At 43.3% G+C, this 22768-nt stretch overlaps 1 protein-coding gene across 1 annotated transcript in view; it reads right to left on the bottom strand.

The window, feature by feature from the left end:
• The window catches only part of MTNR1B (melatonin receptor 1B), a 190779-nt gene that overhangs the window by 2254 nt on the left and 165757 nt on the right, over positions 1-22768 (bottom strand). The gene's annotated exons all lie outside the window — the stretch shown is intronic.

Genomic DNA, 22768 nt, shown 5'->3' with positions numbered 1-22768 from the left:
TTGTTACCAAACATGTCATAGGTTAAATTGTGTGTTCTATATGTACTGTAATGGAAATTTGAACTATTTGCTATAAATATATTTTGTATACTTTTAATATTCCATTTCTCTAACATAATATGATCATTTACATAAACTGCAACGTCTTTAGATTCTCCAGATTGCAACAAACCTATATCATACTATACAGCGTACTAAGTAAAAAAGAAATGTACTAAGTACTATACTAAGGGAGAAATGTGCTGTAAAAATATTTAGATTGTTTGGCTGCAGAGGTATTATTAAACCAGTGCTCCAGAATTTTCATGATTATTTGACCATTTATGGGTAACAAGGAAACCTCTTAAAATATACTGACTATATACACTACAGAATACAGATTGCACTCGCTCCCTTTCTGCTACAGAATCCTCTTCAAACTCCTCTACTCCAGAGACCGCCACTTCACCTTCGCTCTTGTGACCCCATCTCACTACCACATTTGAGATTTCTTCCGTGCTGCCCCCCTTCTCTGGAACATTCTCCTTTTTTGTATCACACTATTCCCTAGCCTGCAAAGATTCAAACGCTCCCTTAAAACCCACCTGTACAGAAAAGTTGTATAACCTCTCCCCTCCCCCCTTATCCCACTTCTTCATGCGCCTTCTTCACTAACTCAAAGTATTCCTCACCTTCATTCACCCTCCTCTCTTTGTGACACCCACTCTTGTTTATATCCCTCCCATCAGATTTCTAGTTGCCTTACACTGACTTATCACTCTGTGTCTTCCGCTTGTCTGCCTCTTCCCTTTAGATTGTAAGCTCACGCGAGCAGTCCCTCTTGCTTCATATCCTCCTCCTCTTGTTACCTTTGCCTTCTGCATGCCAACTTCACTTTACGCCCCCTCCCTGGGCTCCTGCCCTTGGTCTCCCCATCTCCCCTACATTCGCAACTCAATCACTGACTCTGATCCTGTTAGTGGCGCCCACACTCCTGGGCACAGGTTCAGCTTGATCTGGTCCATTCCACCACCAATCCTCCTTCCCTGTTCTAGATTCTAAGTGTTTTGGGATTCACTTACACCGTATTGCACTGTGTGTCTGTTTATAGCTGTGTTGTGATTTTATCTACAGTGTGAACTGCAGTGTGTATATTGTATTGTCCGGTAATGCTATGTTCTGTTTAGTCATGTTTTATTCTATGCTATCTGTATGGTGCTGTGGACCCTTTGTGGCGCCCTACAAATAAAGGATAATAATAATAATAATAATATATAAACCATATTTTATCTAAATGCTATATAATAGCTGTATTCACTTTATTTTCAAGCATACATATATTTATTCATGATTTTGGTTAATTTTATTACAATATTTTAACACTGGTACGTCATGTACAAAGTAATCATATTGCATATGTGTCACATCACAACAACGGCTAGGAACCACTCAACTAGCTAAATAAATGTACAGCTGTTGTAGTACCATAAGTGACCAACAGATGGGGATACAGAGCCAACGCATTCTTCAAGTGCTTATTTACTAAACCAGGCTTAGGCAGCCTGTGGCTTTCCGTCTACGAACTACAAGTCCCAACATGCCCTGAGACAGAGGCAAGCAGTTGTGCAGCAGCTGGAGTGCAACGTGTTGCCTGCTTCTGTATCGGATCTTGGTAGATACAAGTAACAGAGCGGATTAGAAACTAGTATGGTGGAATCCCAAGCATGAAAAATCTTTATTTGCTCCTATTACTGATAGAAAATGTAGAAATATGTTCTTAAATTACTGTTTTCCAATACAGATTAAAAACCACTCTACTCTGGAACAAGTTAATAGCATTTGAGCAGGGCTCTCCTACCTCCTGTTTCCATCACTTTTAACTGCGCTCTCCAGCTACTCAGCTCACCTCCTCTCAGTCCCTCTGCCCTCTGTCTCCTCTCGCTTCTCTCCACTCCCCTCAGTGACTCTCAACCTGTCATCTGTGCCCACCCTCTTGGGCCATAGTTACCTGCCTATACTCACTTTTCCCCTCCCTCCCTCTCTTTCATGCTGTGCCTGAGCCCCCAGAGTTATAGTGCTTACTGTTACTTGTACTGTGCTGTTTCACCTTGTACTGTGCCATTGTTTGTCCCTGTACGGCGCTACGGATACTTTGTGGCGCCCTATAAGTAAAAATTAATAATAATAATAATAATAATAATACACAAGAAAATAAAGACACCACTACGTCCGCTGTATAATTACACCTGTAATACAGTGTCATAGATAGTCTATTTCTTGCCTCTATTACCAGAATATTTTAGTACAGTGAAATTTTATTTTTCTATTATATATAGCTGATAAAGAAACTGTTTACAGAAACCAAATGAATTACAAAGATAAGTCACTGTAGCAAAATGAGGCCTTTGCATTAAGAAAACAGCTTATACTGAAGGAAGGGGCACACTCTAAAATTGTCCACCCCCCTTTTTTTTTGCCAAAGCTCAGAGGTTGTCATAATATTACAGTCGTGGACTTTAGATACCATGACTGGAGAGTGACTAGCTACATCCAAACATGTCTGAGTTTAAACCCTGGGCAGTTTTGGCTATTCACCTGATCTGCTCACTTTACTTCCCCAGACATCCAGCCACACATAATCCACCGGTCCATGTTGTGTATTTGGGGGAATTCAATTAATATTATCATTATCCTCACCAGTTATTTATATAGCACCACTAATTACGCAGTGCTGTACAGATAACTCATTCACATCAGTCCCTGCCCCATTGGAGCTTACAGTCTAAATTCCCTAACATAGACACACAGACAGAGAGACTAGTGTCAATTTTGATAGCAACCAATTAACCTACTAGTATGTTTTTGGAGTGTGGGAGCAAACCGGAGCACCCGGAGGAAACCCACGCAAACACAGGGAGAACATACAAACTCCACACAGATAAGGCCATGGTCAGGAATCAAACTCATGACCCCAGTGCTGTGAGGCAGAAGTGCTAACCACTAGCCCACTGTGCTGCCGATATGTATTTATATTTTGGGGTAGGGACCACCAAGACTTTGTGGGTTCTTCATGAGCAGCAGGGCTTACGCAGCATAGTACAACTGTGTAAGCCCTGCTTACTGCACGCTCACCTTGAGCACGGTTGTGGTTCATCACACAATACAGATGGAAGTCATTTCTGGATATAAGAAGATGGGGGGATTCACATTACATAACAATGACATCACCTCACAGCTAATCATAATAATTTAGAATGGGCACTTACCCCATCCATGGTTCTTCAGAGGACGAGGGCAGGACCAAGGGAAGGGGGCATAGATAACAGCCCGCACTTGGACCCTTGGTCCAGTTGCTGAGCCCCGTGGCTTACAAAGTGGACACAGGTCACTAAGTGACCAGATCGGCCTATCTATGGGCAGTTTACCTTTAAATGTCCTTTCACTTCACAGACTAGACCCCACTCCCTTTATCTCTTATCTATTCAGAAAAGCAGAGCTTCCTGACTGAAGGAGTCACCCTCACCTTATTCACCTCTGAATGAATGGGGCCCCCTGCTGGTTGTATTCCAGTAACACAGAAAGAAGACAATTGAACTCTCAGTTGCTGTACATGACCCGGGGAGAGCACAAAATTGTTTTCTGTCTCAAAAAGAACAAAAAGCAAACAAAACGCAATGATTTATTTGATTAATCTTTCATAAAATACCCTATATTTGTCTTTTCTTTCCCCAGCCATTTTATTCTATAATGTCAATGTATTATGATTACCTAGATCGGTATGATATATTGAATAGTGGTAAACATATTAAAGGGACAATATCATCATATGCATTTTATTTAAATTAAAGCATAGTTTTGCGGAGAGCCTGTTTGTCTATGGTAAAATTGAGCAAAAAATATTATAAAACGTAATAAATTTTTTCCGTTGTCTTATGGATATAATTATTGTCCATACATGGTTGAACTGCACTTTTTTCTCAGTCTCGATAACTTGTCAATTTCCATTGTGTAGCTGCAACGCACGTAATATAAATAATTAGCAGATACCGTATGTTGGCTGCAGTCTGCTGCAGGCCCCCGTAGTATAGCCTGAGGCATCACTGAGTGACCTGACTATTGTGCAAGACTCTTATAGAGATCAGTACACCTGCGGTAGTTCTTAATCTATTTGAAACACTGTTATCCCCTATTTAAACTACATTTCAAGATACATAACGCACATTTGTTTGTTTTCCTTTAGATTCGGAGGCCTTCATCCGAGCTGCAATTATCACAGCTTGTGAACATATTTATTTGAATTTTTAAGGAATTCCAAGTACCCAAAGGTGTCTGGATAAAGTTGAGATTATCCAGTTTATATCTGTACACCTCACACATGTATACACAAACTGCTGCCTTCTGTATCACCAACATTCTCCTGTTTTGCTTTGAAACTCGTCTACTAATACCAGAACTGTCATTTTTCACCTTGCTGTCTTTAAAGCAATGTAACACTGTGTCATTCTTGTCATATTGTCATTGTGTTTTATTGGATCTCAGTCATGGGAAAAAACTGATGTTTGAGGACTTGTTTGTGTGTTTACAGTCAATCAGCAATCAATCAGCAGCCCGCCCTGGCTTGTAGAGGATGACCCTGTGCTAACGCAATACTCAGCACAGAGTGGAAATATGAATTCTCAGCATGAGTTCTTTGTTGAACATGGCAATCACAACTACCACCTGCCAGCAATCTCTATGCCTTAAGCACCCCTATAGGAATTATTGTTTACACATATAGTACATGCTGCCATCCATCAATCTCTGTTGCTGGCTTTTAAAGTCACTATCAGCCCAGTATTATGCTCTTTAACTGTATCTTGCACATTTTATTCTGGATGAAAACCCTGTTTTCGTTCTACTACTCAGGCACTCACTAGTCAAAACTAAAATTGAAAGGGGATTGAAGGGGATTTGTTTTTCTGTGTGTTTATTAAGTGTCTGTTTTTTTTGTTTTGTTAGAGCTAGTGGGTGTAGTTTAATTGCATTAGTTGATACAGCTGGTTAGTGCAAGCTCTATGTAACAGGTGCTGGTAAGCGATTTCATTGAGCTTGTGATTTCCACTGCTGTTTGATTTCAAGTGCTTTTTGTTAAAAGTGGAGTTAGATCCAGTAAGGATTGCTGTGCTGTGTTGAGAGAGTGATGTACATTGGGGAATTATTCAGAGTGTTTACTGAAGGGGATTTGTTTATCTGTGTGTTTATTAAGTGTCTGTTTTTTTTTTGTTTTGTTAGAGCTAATGGGTGTAGTTTAATTGCATTAGTTGATGCAGCTGGTTAGTGCAAGCTATATTTAACAGGTGGAGGTAAGCGATGTCATTGAGCTTGTGATTTCCACTACATTTTGTTTTCAAGTGCTGTTTGTTTAAAGTGTGGAGTTAGATCCAGTAAGGAGTTGAATCCAGGAAGAGGTTTAATTTGGTAAGTAGCTAGCAAAGGTTAGTACTCTCAAGTTCACTGTAGCCTATAAGAAGTTAGGTTAGCCATAATAAGATGAGTGGTAGCAGGCTTGATGATCTCACTCAATGCATATCTTGTCATATGTATGCACACTTGGAGCAATTGTTCCAAGATGTGAGGGAGTTAGAACTAGTAGTAATGAATGAGCAGTATGATATTATAGGTATAACGGAGACCTGGTGGGATGATATACATGACTGGGCAGTCAACTTGGAAGGCTATACTCTCTTCAGGAAGGATAGAGTTAAAAAAAAAAGGGGAGGATGAGTATATCTTTATATTAAGCCAGAGTTAAAACCAAGTATTCAGGAAGTTATTTGCGAGAATATTGGTGATAATATAGAGGCATTGTGGGTGGAAATGTCCAGCGGAGGAAAAAGTTCAGAGAAGTTGCTCATAGGGATATGCTATAAACCACCAGATATTAGTATGAGTGAGGAAGACCAACTTCTACAGCAAATTAAAAAGTCTAAACAACTAGGTCAAGTTTTAATTATGGGGGATTTTAATTTTCCAGACATTGATTGGACTACTGAGACCTGTGGTACAGCTTGGGGAAATTGATTTCTGAGCACGCTAAAAGATCATTATGTGTCCCAATTAGTAGAGGAACCAACTAAGAACCAGACTATACTGGACCTAGTAATAACAAACAATGTAGACGTAATATCAAATATTCAAGTAAGAGAGCACTTGGGAAACAGTGATCATAATATTGTCTCATTTGAAATTCGTTATCAGAAGCAACGGTATAAGGGATCAACTAGGATTTTAAACTTTAGAAAGGCAAATTTTAATATGCTAAAGGAGTCTATAAAATGCATTGACTGGGACAAAGTTTTTGAAGGAAAAAATACGGAAGAAAAGTGGTCTGTCTTTAAAATGTTGTTGGAAACATACATGTTTAAGTTCATTCCTATGGGAAATAAATGTAAAAAAATTAAGTCTAAACCAATGTGGCTAAATAAAAAGGTAAGGGAAGAAACGCATAGTAAGAAGTGTGCATTTAAATTGTTTAAGTCTGAAGGGTCTGAGGAGTCCTTCCGTAGGTACAAGGAATGTAATAAAACATGCAAAAAGGAAATTAGATTGGCTAAATTAGAAAATGAAAAACAAGTTGCAAAAGAAAGTAAGACAAACCCCAAAAAGTTTATAAAGTATATAAATGGCAAAAGGATTAAAAGGATTAAAAAAAAATATAATATAGGACCCCCTAAGAAGTGAGATGGATGAATTGATAAATGATACTAAGGAAAAAGCAGAGTTATTAAACACTTTCTTTTCTTCAATATTTACTAGAGAGGAACAAATTGTAGGAGTAATACATAAAAATGGAAATGAAACCGTACCATTAATTAATATTTGGTTGACAGAGGAAGAAGTCCAAAGAAATATTAAGATAAATAAAGCTCCAGGTCTAGATGGCATACGCCCAAAGGTTTTTATGGAGCTAAATTTAGAAATAGCTAGACCGCTATTCTTAATTTTTATAGATTCAATCTCATCAGGCTTAGTACCAAGGGATTGGCGAATAGCAGATATGGTGCCGTTGTTTAAAAAGGGGATGAGATCACAACCAGGGAATTATAGACCTGTAAGCCTGACACCAATAGTGAGGAAACTACAGGAAGATATATTAAGGGATAGTATTCAGGATTACTTGGTGCGCAATAAGATTATTAGCATGGATTTGTGAGGGATAGGTCATGTCAAACTAATCTAATTAGTTTCTACAAGGAAGTTAGTGGGAATTTAGACCAGGTTAGCACTGTAGATGTGGTCTACTTAGATTTTGCAAAGACCTTTGATACAGTGCTACACAAGAAGTTGGTTCACAAAATAAGGGAACTGGGTCTAGGAAACAACATTTGTACTTTTATCAAAAACTGGTTAGAGAATAGGGAACAGAGAGTTGTGATAAATGGAACATTTTCTAATTGACCAAAAGTTTTAAGTGGAGTACCTCAAGGTTCTGTGCTGGGACCACTCCTTTTTAATATATTTATTAATGACCTTGGTGATGGTTTAGAGAGTAAAGTTTCTATTTTTGCAGATTACACTAAACTCTGTAAGGTAATAAAATCAGAGCAAGATGTAGCTTCTCTAAAGAGGGACTTAAATAAACTGGAGGATTGGGCAGGCAAATGGAAGGTTTAAAATAGATAAATGTAAGGTTATGCATGTAGGGATCAAAAGCAAGAATGCAATCTATAAATTAAATGTAATTAATTTAGGAGAATCTATAATGGAAAAGGATTTGGGAGTGCTCGTAGACAGTAGATTTAGCAATAGTACTCAATGTCAAGCAGCAGCTGCAATGGGCAAATAAAGTATTGGCATGCATTAAAAGGTGCATAGATGCAAGGGAAGACAGTGTAATTTTGCCACTGTATAAAACGTTGGTAAGACTTCATCTTGAATATGCAGTACAGTTTTGGGCACCACTCTATAAAAAAAGATAATTTGGAACTAGAAAGGGTTCAGAAAAGGGCGACAAAATTGATAAAGGGAATGGAGTCATTAAGTTATGAGGAAAGGTTAGCCAGTTTAGGCATGTTTACTTTAGAAAAGAGGCGTCTAAGAGGTGATATGATTACTATGTACAAATACATTAAGGATCAATACAGAGAACTTTTCATGAGAACTTTTTACTCCAAGGACTATACACAGTACACGCGGTCACCCCCTAAGGTTAGAGGAGAGGAAATTTCACAACCAGCAGATGAAGGGGTTCTTTACAGTAAGGGCAGTCAAGATATGGAATTCACTGTCAGGGATGGTTGTGATGGCAGATTCAATAGATATGTTTAAGAAAGGGTTTGACAATTTTTTTGCAGAAAAGTGTATCCAGGGATACGACCGTTAATTAAAATGAAGGATAGTAGTGGATATAGGGTAAAAATAGGACTGCAATATTGGATCTGTGGACATTTTCACAATTGAAACAGATTGGCGGTTGCTTACTCTGGATCAATTTCAAATATAAGTGAGGAATCGCAGGAGATCCAAAATAGGTTGAACTTGATGGACTGGTGTCTTTTTTCAACCTCATCAACTATATTACTATGCTACTATATAAATAATTCCAAAACAGTTAAAAATGTCTTCATTGGGCATGGAGTTGGTATAGCAACCCAGGCCAACAGCTGTTTTCACATTAGTGCAGACCATGGTTGCCAACTATAAATTTACTGACAGACTTTATATTACCTTTATTATTTGCAGCATGGTGGCTCAGTGGTTAGCACTTCTGCCTCACAGCACTGGGGTCATGAGTTAAATTCCCAACCATGGCCTTATCTGTGTGGAGTTTGCATGTTCTCCCTGTGTTTGTGTGGGTTTCCTGCAACACTCCAAAAATTAAATTTTGTCTGCTGTCAAAATTAACCCTACCTAGTATGTGTATTAGGGCATTTAGGTTCCAATGGGGCAGGGGCTGATGACAAATATTCTCTGTATAGTGCTGCAGAATTGGTGGCGCTATATAAATAATTGATGATGGTGATTGGACTCATTTAATCAGTGCTGACCTGTTTCTTGCATATTGTGACTTTTCATTCTGTCCTGGACATTGCCTCCAGAAGTATCAGTCTAAATGATCCTTCCCTGGTCCTCCTTCCCTTGATGCTGTTGCACGTTTCACTTTTGGAGATATAGGTGACATGTTGTCCATCACTACATTGTAATATAGTTCTCAGCACACATGTTTACCAAGGTTCTGCAGCTTGGTGCAGAAAATAGTTTTTGTAGCACAATATGAACCAATTCCTGTGCCTAAGTGAAACGGCAGTAGCCTGGGACAACTATTTATTCTGGGCTAGATAGAACCTATACTTGGCTACTTTCAAACCATCCACTCTTGGCTTTCAATAGCATTTATTGTCTCCGCCTACGTTCGAGATTGGTCAATGGGGTGGTTAATGGAATGGTTACGGGCCGCTTGTCAAACACAATCACATTTGACATGGTGTGAATGACATTTTCTTAACACAAGTGAAAAATCCTCCTAAATTTTAGCTCTCTTGATGTTCTTGCTCCTTGTCAAGCCAACAAGCATAGTGTGCCGAGACTAACATTATCTTGACACGATGCTGATAACCAATATTTAACTTCCTTTGACTCATGCTTGACATAACATGTTTTTGACACCACATTACTGCTTCCCAACATGGTCTCTTAATGCCTTTTTGTATATTACTTAACACGTGAAAAGCACATTAAAAATAAAGCTGATTAACTGCAGTGACGCAGTTCACACTTTCTCATTATTCGATTGAATGGACCAGACTTTAAATGCATAGATGTGATAATGAGTACGAAGGAGTTCTGAATACTTTGCCTGCTACCTGATTTTCAGATCTCTAGCTCTGATAATGATCCTAATATCATCAGGCACTGTCCCTATCTGTTAATCATACCCCCCAAGCTATTGTATTGTAAGGGATTATCAATAAATAAGATGGATCAATGAATAATATGGACAGAAGGTTTTCAAGATGAAATAATGAAATTATGAGACCTAGACAAGAACAATAGTTCATGAGGATATGATCAGACTCTCCAACCAACTTCAAATCTTTAAACCCATTTCTTTATTTTGTCCACCTTGTATGTCTCTGTTTTATGGATGTCCTGTTGTCTCCACTATCCAGCACTGTTGAGCAATATGTTGCAATAAGGCATTTTTTCATTATTATTATTATTTTTTTGCTAAAGGTACTGAAAGCTCAAGTCTGGGCTTTCAGTTCTACTGCACATGTGTAAATTAGTTAGACGGCTCGTGATTGCTCATCGCTGGTGGCCAGTATCACTCCTAGCCAGAATGCCAGATTTTTATGAAAAATTATTGCAATAGGTGTTTTTATTTATTGTTGCGAAAAGTGGCGATAGAAAAACAGCCCTAACGCCATGTGTTAGTAATCAGGCTTGGAAATGTTTTGTTGGGGAAGAGAGCTTTTCCATTAAAAGGAAATGTGGCAAGAGCCCGCTACTGCAGAAGCACACGCGAACAACAACTTCATTTTTATGGTGCTTTATTGTCAGGATGGTAAATGTTTGACACCGTATACTTGTACAGCAATCATGGAGACCCTAAACACTAGCTATACATAGTCCAGCTCTCTCTCAGGACCAGCCAGCTCACCCAGCAATGGTCTCCCTGAACAAATGAAACAAACAAGCTTTTATACATGATCCTCCCCCAGCCTTAGCTTGATGGACAGGTGACACGCCCACCTTCTCTTTAAAAGAAAACACCCATCACTGCCTCTGTTTGCACAACCAGACACGCCCTGTCTGTTTGCTGAGAGGAAGGATTTCAGATCATGTAAGTTTAACCAAATTTAAACTATTGCTTTTCATACATAAGTCTTCACTCTAGGTGCATTACTGCACAAATGTTTTACTCTACTTCCCTGCTTTCTCTGCATATTGCCAGCTAAATGCCTCCTTTTGTTACAGAAATATATGTCCTTAAATTTGATCACTGGTATACAATGCGGAGCACATTTGATATCCAAAATACAATGTAAGACTCGGCAAGAATTATACAATAGAGTCCATTCTGATGAGTATTATACAATAGAACCCATTCTGGTGACTATTATACAATACAGAGTCCATTCTGGTGACTTCTACAGGTGTACAATACATTCTTAGAATCCTTCAAAAAGGTATTTGATGAACCTGGCAGAGTCTCCAGTGCAGATTCTGATCTTCTTCATTTACGCCAAGGGACACTCCCTTTGGGTCAGTATGCCATTCGCTTCCATATCCTAGCTTTGGAACTGCGATAGAGTCTATTCTGGTGAATATACTACAACACAGAGCCCATTCTGGTGACTATTACACAACACAGAGCACAGTCTGGGGGACAATTATACAACATAGAGCACAGTCTGGTGACTATTATGCAATACAGAGCCCATTCTAGTGACTATTATGAAACACAGAACCCATTTTGGTGACTATTATACAACACAGAGCACAGTCTGGTGACTATTATACAACACAGAGTGTGAGGATTCTTACCTTCTCCGCGCTCCTGTTCTGTCAGCTGCACAGCACTTCCGGGTTTGCGGCGGGGCGGGTCACATGACTCCTCGGCGGAGATGGTCACATGATCCCATGGCAGGGAGTTTAAAATGACTTCCTGTATAAAAGAGAGGCTCTGATGCTAAACCTGTGTCAGAGCAACAGGTTACTTATCTTCTGTCTCCAGTGAGTTCTGAATGTACTTGTGATTCTACAGTCTGCTGATTCCATCCTGTGTACCAGACCCTGGTTGTCTGCTGTTAAACTTGTATCTCCCTTTGGCCGTCCAGTTATCTGACCTGTGTACCGAACCCGGCTATTCTTCTGACTATTCTCTTGTTCCATCCCTGTGTGAAGTCGGCCATCTGAATCATGTACCGGACCCAGCTAGTTTTCTGACCATCCCTTCTGGATCTCCTTTCTGCAGTGTGTCAGCTGTACCATTCATCTCTCCACTCCAGCATCTCCTAAGTTACTTCCTTTGTTTATTCGCTTTGTTACCGTTTCTCCTATTTCTCTCACGTCTAGGGATCGAACCAAGGGCTGTGACCTGCAGTCTCCTAGCAGCTAAACTCCTCTATTGGGTTGTTTTCTGTGTTTTGAATTTTGGCTGTGGACATCTACCCTTCTGGTTCCTAACCCTTTTGGCTCTGGTAGACTATCCTTCTGGCTCTTCTCTCCAGGTAAACCTCTGTACGCCTCTACGGACTAAGCTCCACTCTCTGATACAGATAAAACATCTCGTCGCTAAGAGATTGTGTAATTCCTCCTGAGCGTGGAATCCACCAGCTGAACTTTACAAAACCTTAAACTGTGCCACTTTGTGCTTTGTTAATTTGAAAACTAACGACAGTGCCCGATGTAATTTAGGTTTCTAAATTTGAAGGAAATAGTATCTAAAGAAGTGAGGCAGAAATGTAACTTTGCATTAACTTACTCTTTAAAGAAAATACATTGTACTTTCTGCATGATGGGCTCGGTCAGTGTTAGTTTATGATGCACTTGCAATTTTTATTCATTTTGAGATTACATTGCAAGAACTGTCATTATAGGCCAGTAGATGGCAATAATTCAGTCACCACTTGTATCCAGTCACACTCCTCAAACTAATCTCACAGAAATAAATCAGCAAAATGAAGTAGAGAGAATATTGATTCTGTTGGGAAAAATGTGCAAAAAATCTATTGACTCAAACATCTAGTGGTATTTTTACACAATGATTTGTAGACTGTGTCATTAATATGTTTTATTGTAATTCAATTCAATTCCATATATGCAATAGAAACATCGTAAGAGACAATGTAATATAAAGACCCTTTCATACACTGTACATGTCATAGCTGATATTTTATCCTGTACAAATGTTATTTTTGCATACAGTACGTAGGTCTTATTGATTGTGTTTTAAGGGATAACGCCACTCAAAATTGGGCATGTGGGGAAGCTGATGGACATGTTGGGAGGTCTGAATGCATATAAGGGGCATGTGGAGTGGTCTGATGGCATATAAGGACATGTGGGGTGGTCTGATGTGGCACGTGGGAAGGTCTGATAGCATATAAGGGGCATGTGAGAAAGTCTGATGGCATATAAGGGGCATGTGGGATGGTCTGATGGCATATAAGGGCATGTGGGGTGATTTGATGTGGCACGTGAGAAGGTCTGATAGCATATAAGGTGCATGTAAGGTGGTCTGATGGGGCATGTGAGAAAGTCTGATGGCATATAAGCGGCATGTGGGGTGATCTTGTGGCATGTGCGAGGGTCTGATGGGAAATAAGGGGTATGTGGCAAGGTCTAATATCATATAAGGAGCATGTGAGGTGGTCTGTTGTGGCACATGGGGAGGTCTGATGGCATATAGGGGTATGTGGGGTGATGTTGTGGCATGTGTGTCTATATTAGGGAATTTAGACTGTAAGCTCCAATGGGGCAGGGACTGATGTGAATGAGTTCTCTGTACAGCGCTGCGGAATTAGTGGCGCTATATAAATAAATGATGATGATGATGATGTGGGGATGCTGATGGGCATGTTGTGACATCTGATTGTATGGGGAGAGGTCTGATGGGCATGTAAGGGGCATGTGGGGAGGCTGATAGGCGTGTAAGTGGGATGTGGAGAGATTTGATGGCATGTGGGAAGGTCTGATGGGCATGTAAGGGGCATGTAAAGAGGTTAGAATGGCATGTGGGGAGGTCTGATTGGCATGCAAGGAGCATTTGGTTAGGTGTGATGGAATAAGGGGAGATCTGATGTAAGGGGCATGCAAAGAGGTCAGAGGGGCATGTGAAATGGTCTGAAGGGCCTGCAAGGGGCATTTGGTGAAGTTTGATGGCATGTGGGGAGATCTGGTTGTATGTGGATAGATCTGATGGGCATGTTGGGCCATTTTTTATTCCCCACTTGAAAAGTTTCCTCCATAGCCATTGTGAATGCAGTAGCAGCGTGTTACGAGCCACGGCGGTGCTCAGCCGCCGCGACTCACTCACCCGCGTCCCGGCCGTCGCCATGACGACCGGGACGTCATTTCCGGCCATAACCCGGCCGTTGCCGGGGCAACCAGTAGACGCTTCAGAGCTGCGTCCCGGCAATAGGAGGAGGCCGGGCGCAGCGTTCTACAGCCTGTGGGCTAATTAATATGGGCAGATTATAGGAGGCAATTACAGGCATTAGCCTGCAACTGTGCAGGCCAGGGGCAAGCCCTGATTGGCTCTGTTAGTGACTGCTTTATTAACCTGCAGGAGTGTGTTCAACCTGTGATTGGTTCAGCTGGGTATTTAAGGCAATGAGGTCTGCTGCCTCATTGCCGGTTATAGCTCCTGTGTTCCAGTCTGCTAACCTGCTAGTTCATGTCCTGTATCCTGATATCGCTATTTGACTCCCCGTGTATGACCCTTGGCTTTGATTTGGACCTTGCTCGTGTTTCCTGTGACCCTGATCTCTGGCCTGTTTACCCGTTCTGCTATTTGCCTGTGACCCCTGACCTCAGCTTGTTCATCAATACTCTTGTCTGCTGCCGGCCCTTGACCTCTGCGTGGACCTGACTCCTCTTGCCTGGGTTCTCCCCAGCTGGTACGCACTTCACGACCCTCTGTCAGTCTGCGGCCCAGTCTGTCCCCACCATCAGGGGCTCCAGTGAACACCTGACTGGCAGAGTAGATTCCGGGTTGTGTTGTGCCGGCTGGAGGGGTTCCTAACATTATAACCGGCCCACTCACGGAGACAAGGTTAGAATGGATACAAGTGGATCCACACTGTCTCCGGCACAAACCCTAGCAGGCCACGTTGAGTCCTTGTATCAGATGATGCAGGGATTGGCTGAGCGTATGTCTGTTCAAGAAGAAGCCACAAAAGCTTCACAACCGACTCCAGGTCCCATCTGTGAACCCAAAATGAACTTACCAGATCAGTTCTCCGGAAATAGAACCCTGTTTCGGAACTTCAGGGAGAGCTGCAAGCTCTATTTTCGGTTGAGACCCCGCTCCTCCGGTTCAGAGCAGCAAAGAGTTGGGATTATTATTTCCCTTCTACAGGGTGACCCCCAGTCCTGGGCGTTTTCTTTGCCGCAGACCAGTCCGGCCATGCAGTCCGTAGACTCCTCCTTCGAGGCACTGGGTCTACTGTATGATGACCCGGATCGAGTGGCCTCCGCGGAAGCTCATCTACGTTCCTTGAAACAAGGCCGACGGTCGGCAGAAGAATACTGCGCTGAATTCCGTAGATGGTCACCTGATAGTGGATGGAACGACCCTGCCTTACGAAGTCAGTTCCGTCTCGGCCTATCTGAACAGATTAAAGATTCTTTGGTGCAATACCCGTCTCCTAGTTCTCTGGAGGATCTGATGCACCTCTCCATGTCACTCACCGGACCGTGAGTGCCTCTTCCCGGACATTTAGGAACCGTGGTCGTCCACCATCATGAGGGTCTGCGCATGCGCAGCCCTTTTCTATACTTCAGTGTATACCCCTTTAACTCAATTGGCAGATCAGGCAACCTCCCTATATTAAGCACCTGTGGTCAACACCACGTTGCCTGATCTTGGAGTCTCATTCCTCATGAGTCTCTGAAGGTGTTCCTGTATTACTCGTGTATTCAGCGCTGCTGATTCCTGTGGTTTCCAAACCACTTCTACTACTGTGGTTCCATACCACTTCTACCATCAACTGTATCATCATGACTGTTTGCTGATTCCTATCCGCTGCCTCCGTGCACTACAGTCTTCTAAACCACTTCTACGTTATTTTACATCTATGTGACTGTTTGCCCATTGCTATCCGCTGCCTCCGTGCACTCCAGCTTTTACTTCACTCACCTGCTTCTCATCAAGTCTGTTTGCTGATTCCTATCCGCTGCCTCCGTGCACTACAGTCTCCTGCTGGCAACTCGCCTGTGTTCAACATCGTGACTGCCAGCTGATTACTATCCGCTGCCTCCGTGCACTACAGTCTCCTGCTTGCAGCTCGCCTGTGTTCATCATCGTGACTGCCAGCTGAATACTATCCGCTGCCTCCGTGCACTACAGCCTCCTGCTTTCAACTCGCCGGTGTTCAACATCGTGACTGCCAGCTGATTACTATCCGCTGCCTCCGTGCACTACAGTCTCATCTCATCTTTGCTGTGACTTCCTCGAGCCTGCCGCTTTCATTACCATCTGCTACACTTCGTGATCAACAGCTCCTGCCCTGCGCTGCACTCCTGTTTCCCATCGCTGTTGGTTCCTGTGGTTGCTACTGGTTACCTCCGTGTGCCGCTGAGTCCTGCTGCTGTGGTCAGCGCTATCCTCCATCTCCTGCTGATCCACTCTCCACGCCTTCACGTGTTCCACTGGTCTCTACCCTCCTGTCAGCATTTGATTTGTATCTCATCTACTACCCTCTGCTGGATCATCTCCATTCTCCTGGGTCTCCTATGAGTCCAGTTTCACGTGTTGCTGACTCCTGTGAATTCGGGTCCCTGTTGGTCTACTCACCTGTGCGCTGCACCTGCTAGACCGCTGCCTCACCTATCCAGGGACTTCCTATCCAGGCGGCCTCCCGCCGCTCAGGTACCGCTGCTATCCCATCTGACTGCTACTGCTGAACCACGGTATGCATACTTCTCATTGACTGTGCTGTGTATTGCATATCTTGCTGGACTGTGTTTGGTTCTCTCTGGAGTCTGCTATCCGCTGAGTCTATTGCCATCATTGACTGTGTTATAATTGTGCTGGACTACTTCAAGAGACTTTCTAGATTGCAGACCTGCTCAGTCATTTATATCTATATGTATATCTATATTGTGCATATTACTGTGGATCGTGTATAAGGTGCCTGTGTATATCCTGTGTTGCAGTCTTCCCCTGTGCACCTCCTCACATATATATTCAGTGGTACAACTTGCTGATGTCAGACCACTGATCCCTGTTTCCGGTATCACCTGTTCCATCATCCTCTCACATAGCAGTGGTACAACTTGCTGCCGCAGACCACTGACTACCCGGATACCTCCACTTGGATTCCATTCCTTCACCCAGACAGCGGTACAACTTGCTACCCGCAGACCGCTGACTCTCATCACCTCCTTGTTTCTGTTGGACATTCCTCCTCCCTATAGCAGTGGTACAACTTGCTATCGCAGACCACTGACTATCTTCACGTGTCCTTGTCCATACAGTTCCTTGTGTATTATTACCTCATTATTACCAGTGTTGCTAGTCATAGACTTTCCTGAGCATCTCATCGGCCATCATTTCATGTTCCGTGATCACCTAGCTACCAGAGTATTCGATTACCATCTACATTGCTCTGGTAAGCCTACCATCTGGTGATCCCTGGGTAAAGACTCCTAGTGCCCGTGACACTCCATTAAAATTGACAGGAGATATAAGGAGCGGAAAACTGAAAAGGAAACATCATCACCTCCATCCGCCTTCGTTCCTGTTTCCCAGGATGGTGAGGAGCCTATGCAATTAGGAGCATATCGTCTCTCTTCTGAAGAGAGAGACAGGAGACGTTCGCAAGGTCTATGTCTATACTGTGGCATAAAAGGCCACTTCTCCCGTTCTTGCCCAAATAAGTCGGGAAAAGACCATGCCTAGGGAATGAGGGGAAAGTTCACCTAGGTCTGCAAATTATCTCCCCGAAAAATGCTGTATTAATCCCTGCACAGCTCACCTTCCGGGCTCGCTCTGTGGACCTGTCGGCCTTCATTGATAGCGGAGCTGCAGGCAACTTCCTTGATATTGGGTTTGCCGGAATTCCGATGGTAAAACTCAACTCTGACATTACTGTCTGTGGCTTAGATGGAGGTCCGTTGCCTGGTGGCAAGATTTCCTGGGAGACCCCGCCACTACAGTTGAAGATCGGAGCTCTCCATTCTGAGTCAATCACCTTCTTCCTGATCGATTGTTCGTCGGTTCCTATGATCTTGGGCCACCCATGGCTTTCCTGTCATAACCCTGTCATAGACTGGGTAAAAGGAGAGATTGTCAAGTGGAGTACTTATTGTACACAGTCTTGTTTGTCACTATCTCTGCGTATGATTCAGCCTATTCCTGAGCGGCTTCCCTCACAGTATCATGAATTCTGGGACGTGTTCTCCAAGAACGCTGCTGATACCTTACCGCCACATCGTGACTTTGACTGTGCCATCGAACTTATTCCTGGTTCCAAGTTACCTAAGGGGCGTTTGTATTCCCTTTCTGCTCCAGAAACAAAATCCATGCAGGAGTATATCGACGAAAACCTGGAGAGAGGCTTCATCAGGCCATCTAAGTCTCCCATAGGAACAGGATGCTTCTTTGTATCAAAAAAAGACGGAGGGTTAAGACCTTGTATTGACTACCGGGGATTGAATCATATCACAGTCAAGAACACCTATCCCCTTCCGCTCATCTCGGTATTGTTTGATCAGCTAAGAGGGGCTACTGTCTTCACTAAAATCGACCTTCGCGGAGCATATAATCTCATCCGTATCAAAGAAGGAGATGAGTGGAAGACGGCGTTCAATACGCACTCTGGCCACTACGAGTATCTGGTCATGCCGTTTGGCCTCAGCAATGCGCCTGCAGTGTTCCAGGACTTGATCAACGAGGTCCTCCGAGACTTCCTGGGTGGTTTTGTGGTCGTCTATTTAGATGATATCCTCATCTATTCCAAATCTTTACTCGCACATCAGACTCACGTCAAACAAGTCTTACAAAAATTGCGGGAAAACCATCTCTACGCCAAGCTGGAAAAGTGTGAGTTTGAGGTGCAGAAGGTATCCTTTTTAGGTTACGTAATCTCTTCTGAGGGATTTTCTATGGATTCAACAAAGGTCCAGGCTATTGTGGATTGGGTACAACCCAACAATCTAAAGGCGGTACAGAGGTTTCTGGGCTTCTCCAATTATTATCGAAGGTTCATTCACAACTTCGCTGACATTGTGGCTCCCATTGTGGCTTTGACCCGTAAAGGAATGAACCCAACTAATTGGTCGTCTCAAGCAGTAGCCTCATTCAAAAGTCTGAAAAAGGCCTTTATCTCAGCTGAGGTCCTTAAACATCCAGATCCAGCTAAAGCATTTGTTCTAGAGGTCGATGCCTCGGACATCGGGGCCGGCGCCATTCTATCACAGAAGGATCCTCATACTAATCGTCTACACCCATGTGCCTATTTCTCCCGTCAGTTCTCTTCAGCAGAAGCCAACTACGACGTCGGTAATAGAGAACTATTGGCAATCAAGTGGGCCTTCGAGGAGTGGCGGCATTGGTTGGAGGGTGCTTCGCATCAGATCTCTGTCATTACCGACCACAAGAACTTGCAATATATACAGTCAGCCAAGCGCTTAAACCCTAGACAGGCCCGCTGGGCATTATTTTTTACCCGGTTCAATTTCCTGATCACCTACAGACCAGGTTCCAAGAATGTCCGGGCAGATGCCCTGTCCAGGAGTTTCATGGCACACCATGTTCCAGTTACTAACCCAGAGTCTATTATTCCTCCTTCCATAATCCATGCTGGGTTAACCCAAGAGCTGAATGTCACACTGCAGAGATTCCAGAAATTAGCCCCAGATGCTACTCCGGAGCAACGACTTTTTGTTCCAGTCCACTTAAGAAAGGCGGTTCTTGTGGAAGCACATTGCAGTAGGGCTGCTGGGCACCCTGGAATTTACAAGACGCTAGAAATCCTTTCCCGCACGGTCTGGTGGCCATCCATGTCTGCCGACGTCAAGAGGCATGTCCTCTCATGTGAGATTTGTGCTAGAAATAAAGTGCCTAGGATCCGTCCAGTAGGCCAATTAGTTCCTTTGGCTCCTCCTGCGAAACCATGGACTCATCTGTCTATGGACTTTGTAGTAGATCTACCACCTTCTGCAGGACACAACACGATTTGGGTCGTGGTAGACCGGTTCAGCAAAATGTCACACTTCATTCCGTTAACCAAACTACCTTCTGCTCGGGATTTGGCTCTCTTATTCATTCAACATATTTTCAGGCTCCATGGACTCCCTACTGACATTGTCTCTGATCGGGGTTGTCAGTTTATAGCACAATTCTGGAGGTCCTTCTGTACCCTTCTCGGAATCAAGGTCAGTTTATCATCCGCCTACCACCCTCAGTCAAATGGGCAAACTGAAAGGGTTAACCAGTCCCTAGAAAAATTTTTGCGATGTTACACATCGGAGTTCCACGATAATTGGTCTTCCCTGTTACCCTGGGCGGAATTCGCCTGTAATAATTCCTGTCACTCAGCTACAAAAATCTCTCCGTTCTTCTGCAATTATGGTTTTCACCCCAGATCTAACTCCCTGTATTCACTCCAGTCCGTTGGTATCCAGGAGATCTGCTCCACTGCAAGAGATCTCAGAGTTATCTGGAAGAAAGTTCACTCATCATTGAGACAAGCCTCACTTGTGGCAAAAAAAAATTCGGACCGACATCGTACCACCTGCTCCCTTAAGGTTGGCCAGAAGGTGTGGCTGTCTACAAAAAATATCAGGCTCAGACAGCCTTGCAAGAAGTTGGGCCCTAAGTTCATCGGGCCGTTTCCTATCATCAAACAGGTGAACCCCGTCGCATTTAGGTTAAAAATTCCGGCCTCATTGAGAATTCCCAACACATTTCATTGTTCTCTGTTGAAACCGGTACTATTTCCTGGTCAAACCCAGTCTTCAAGTGTGCCTGGGAGAGGTTTCAGTGGACCACAAAAATTTGTGATTCAAAAGGTCCTTGATTCTAAAAAAGTTCAAGGACAGGTGCATTTCCTCATACAATGGAGGAATCGCGGATTGGAAGAGAGATCTTGGGTTCCGCGGAGACAACTCCATGCCCCAAAGAAACTGAAGGAGTTCTTCAAAAAATTCCCTAGAAAACCAGGATGTCGGGGTCCCTCGACCCCTCCTCAAGGGGGGGGTACTGTTACGAGCCACGGCGGTGCCCAGCCGCCGCGACTCACTCACCCGCGTCCTGGCCGTCGCCATGACGACCGGGACGTCATTTCCGGCCATAACCCGGCCGTTGCCGGGGCAACCAGTAGACGCTTCAGAGCTGCGTCCCGGCAATAGGAGGAGGCCGGGCGCAGCGTTCTACAGCCTGTGGGCTAATTAATATGGGCAGATTATAGGAGGCAATTACAGGCATTAGCCTGCAACTGTGCAGGCCAGGGGCAAGCACTGATTGGCTCTGTTAGTGACTGCTTTATTAACCTGCAGGAGTGTGTTCAACCTGTGATTGGTTCAGCTGGGTATTTAAGGCAATGAGGTCTGCTGCCTCATTGCCGGTTATAGCTCCTGTGTTTCAGTCTGCTAACCTGCTAGTTCCTGTCCTGTATCCTGATATCGCTATTTGACTCCCCGTGTATGACCCTTGGCTTTGATTTGGACCTTGCTCGTGTTTCCTGTGACCCTGATCTCTGGCCTGTTTACCCGTTCTGCTATTTGCCTGTGACCCCTGACCTCAGCTTGTTCATCAATACTCTTGTCTGCTGCCGGCCCTTGACCTCTGCGTGGACCTGACTCCTCTTGCCTGGGTTCTCCCCAGCTGGTACGCACTTCACGACCCTCTGTCAGTCTGCGGCCCAGTCTGTCCCCACCATCAGGGGCTCCAGTGAACACCTGACTGGCAGAGTAGATTCCGGGTTGTGTTGTGCCGGCTGGAGGGGTTCCTAACACAGCGTGAGCTACTGTGAAGAGACTATACACTAATCAGTCACAACATTAAAACCACTGACAAGTGAAGTGAATAACATTGATTATATCATTGCAAGGTCACCTGTCAAGGGGCGGGATATATTAGGCAGCAAGTGAACAGCCAGTATTTGAAGTTGATGTGTTGAAAGCAGGATAAATGTGCAATATAGATATTCAGTATAGATAGATAGATAGATATAGATACATATATGTATAGAAATATATATAGATATATATGTGTATAGATAGATAGATATAGATATAGATATATATATATATATATATATATATATATATATATATATATATATATATATATAGATAGATGTGCACCCTTTGCAGTACCTTTATCTTACCAGAGGTGCTGCTCTTGTGGACTTTTGAGACTTCGCACCCCACCTGCAGGAGTGAACATTTACTGATCATCACCTGCCACGCAGCTTTTTATACCGTCCCAAAACATTGCACATTGCTGGTCGTTAATTGTTGTTATCTTGATCCTGTATGTTGGCTGTTTCCAGTATCTGTTCCTGTGCTTCCCTGCCTCTTACAACTATCACCATTCCTGCATTTTCCCAGCATCAGTTATCTGCTACCTGCCAGTGTATTATCATCCACATTGTGAGTGTCCTTGGTTCCTGCATAACCAGTTTTAGTTTAGACCATTTCCTTTTACCCAGCTATACCCGGATTGTGTTTTCAATGCTCTACTGATTGTTGTTTACTTCCTTCATCCTCAAATTCTATTTTGTTTTGCTTCTAGTGTTTGTCCTGCAATATATTATTACATTCTTTTCAGCTACTGACTCATTTTGCTAACTTTGCGAACACTGAGATGATCATTCAGTCTTGTGGGGTGTTCCACTATGCAGTGGTTAGTGCCTACTAAAGGTGGTCTAAGGAAGGACAACCAGTGAGCCGACCATGGGTTTTCAAGGCACACTGATGCACGTGGGGAGTGCTACTGTAGTACAAATTGCTGAAAAATGTAATGCTGGCTATGATAGAAAGGTGTCAGAACACACTGCGTATGGGAATGCATAGCCACAGACCAATCAGAGTGCCCATGCTGAACCCTGTCCACCGCCAAAAGCGCCTACAATGA

This window comes from Mixophyes fleayi, chromosome 2, assembly GCF_038048845.1.
Source record: "Mixophyes fleayi isolate aMixFle1 chromosome 2, aMixFle1.hap1, whole genome shotgun sequence".
In the NCBI taxonomy this organism is placed as follows: Eukaryota; Metazoa; Chordata; class Amphibia; order Anura; family Limnodynastidae; genus Mixophyes; species Mixophyes fleayi.
This window is presented reverse-complemented; position numbering and strand designations above follow the sequence as displayed.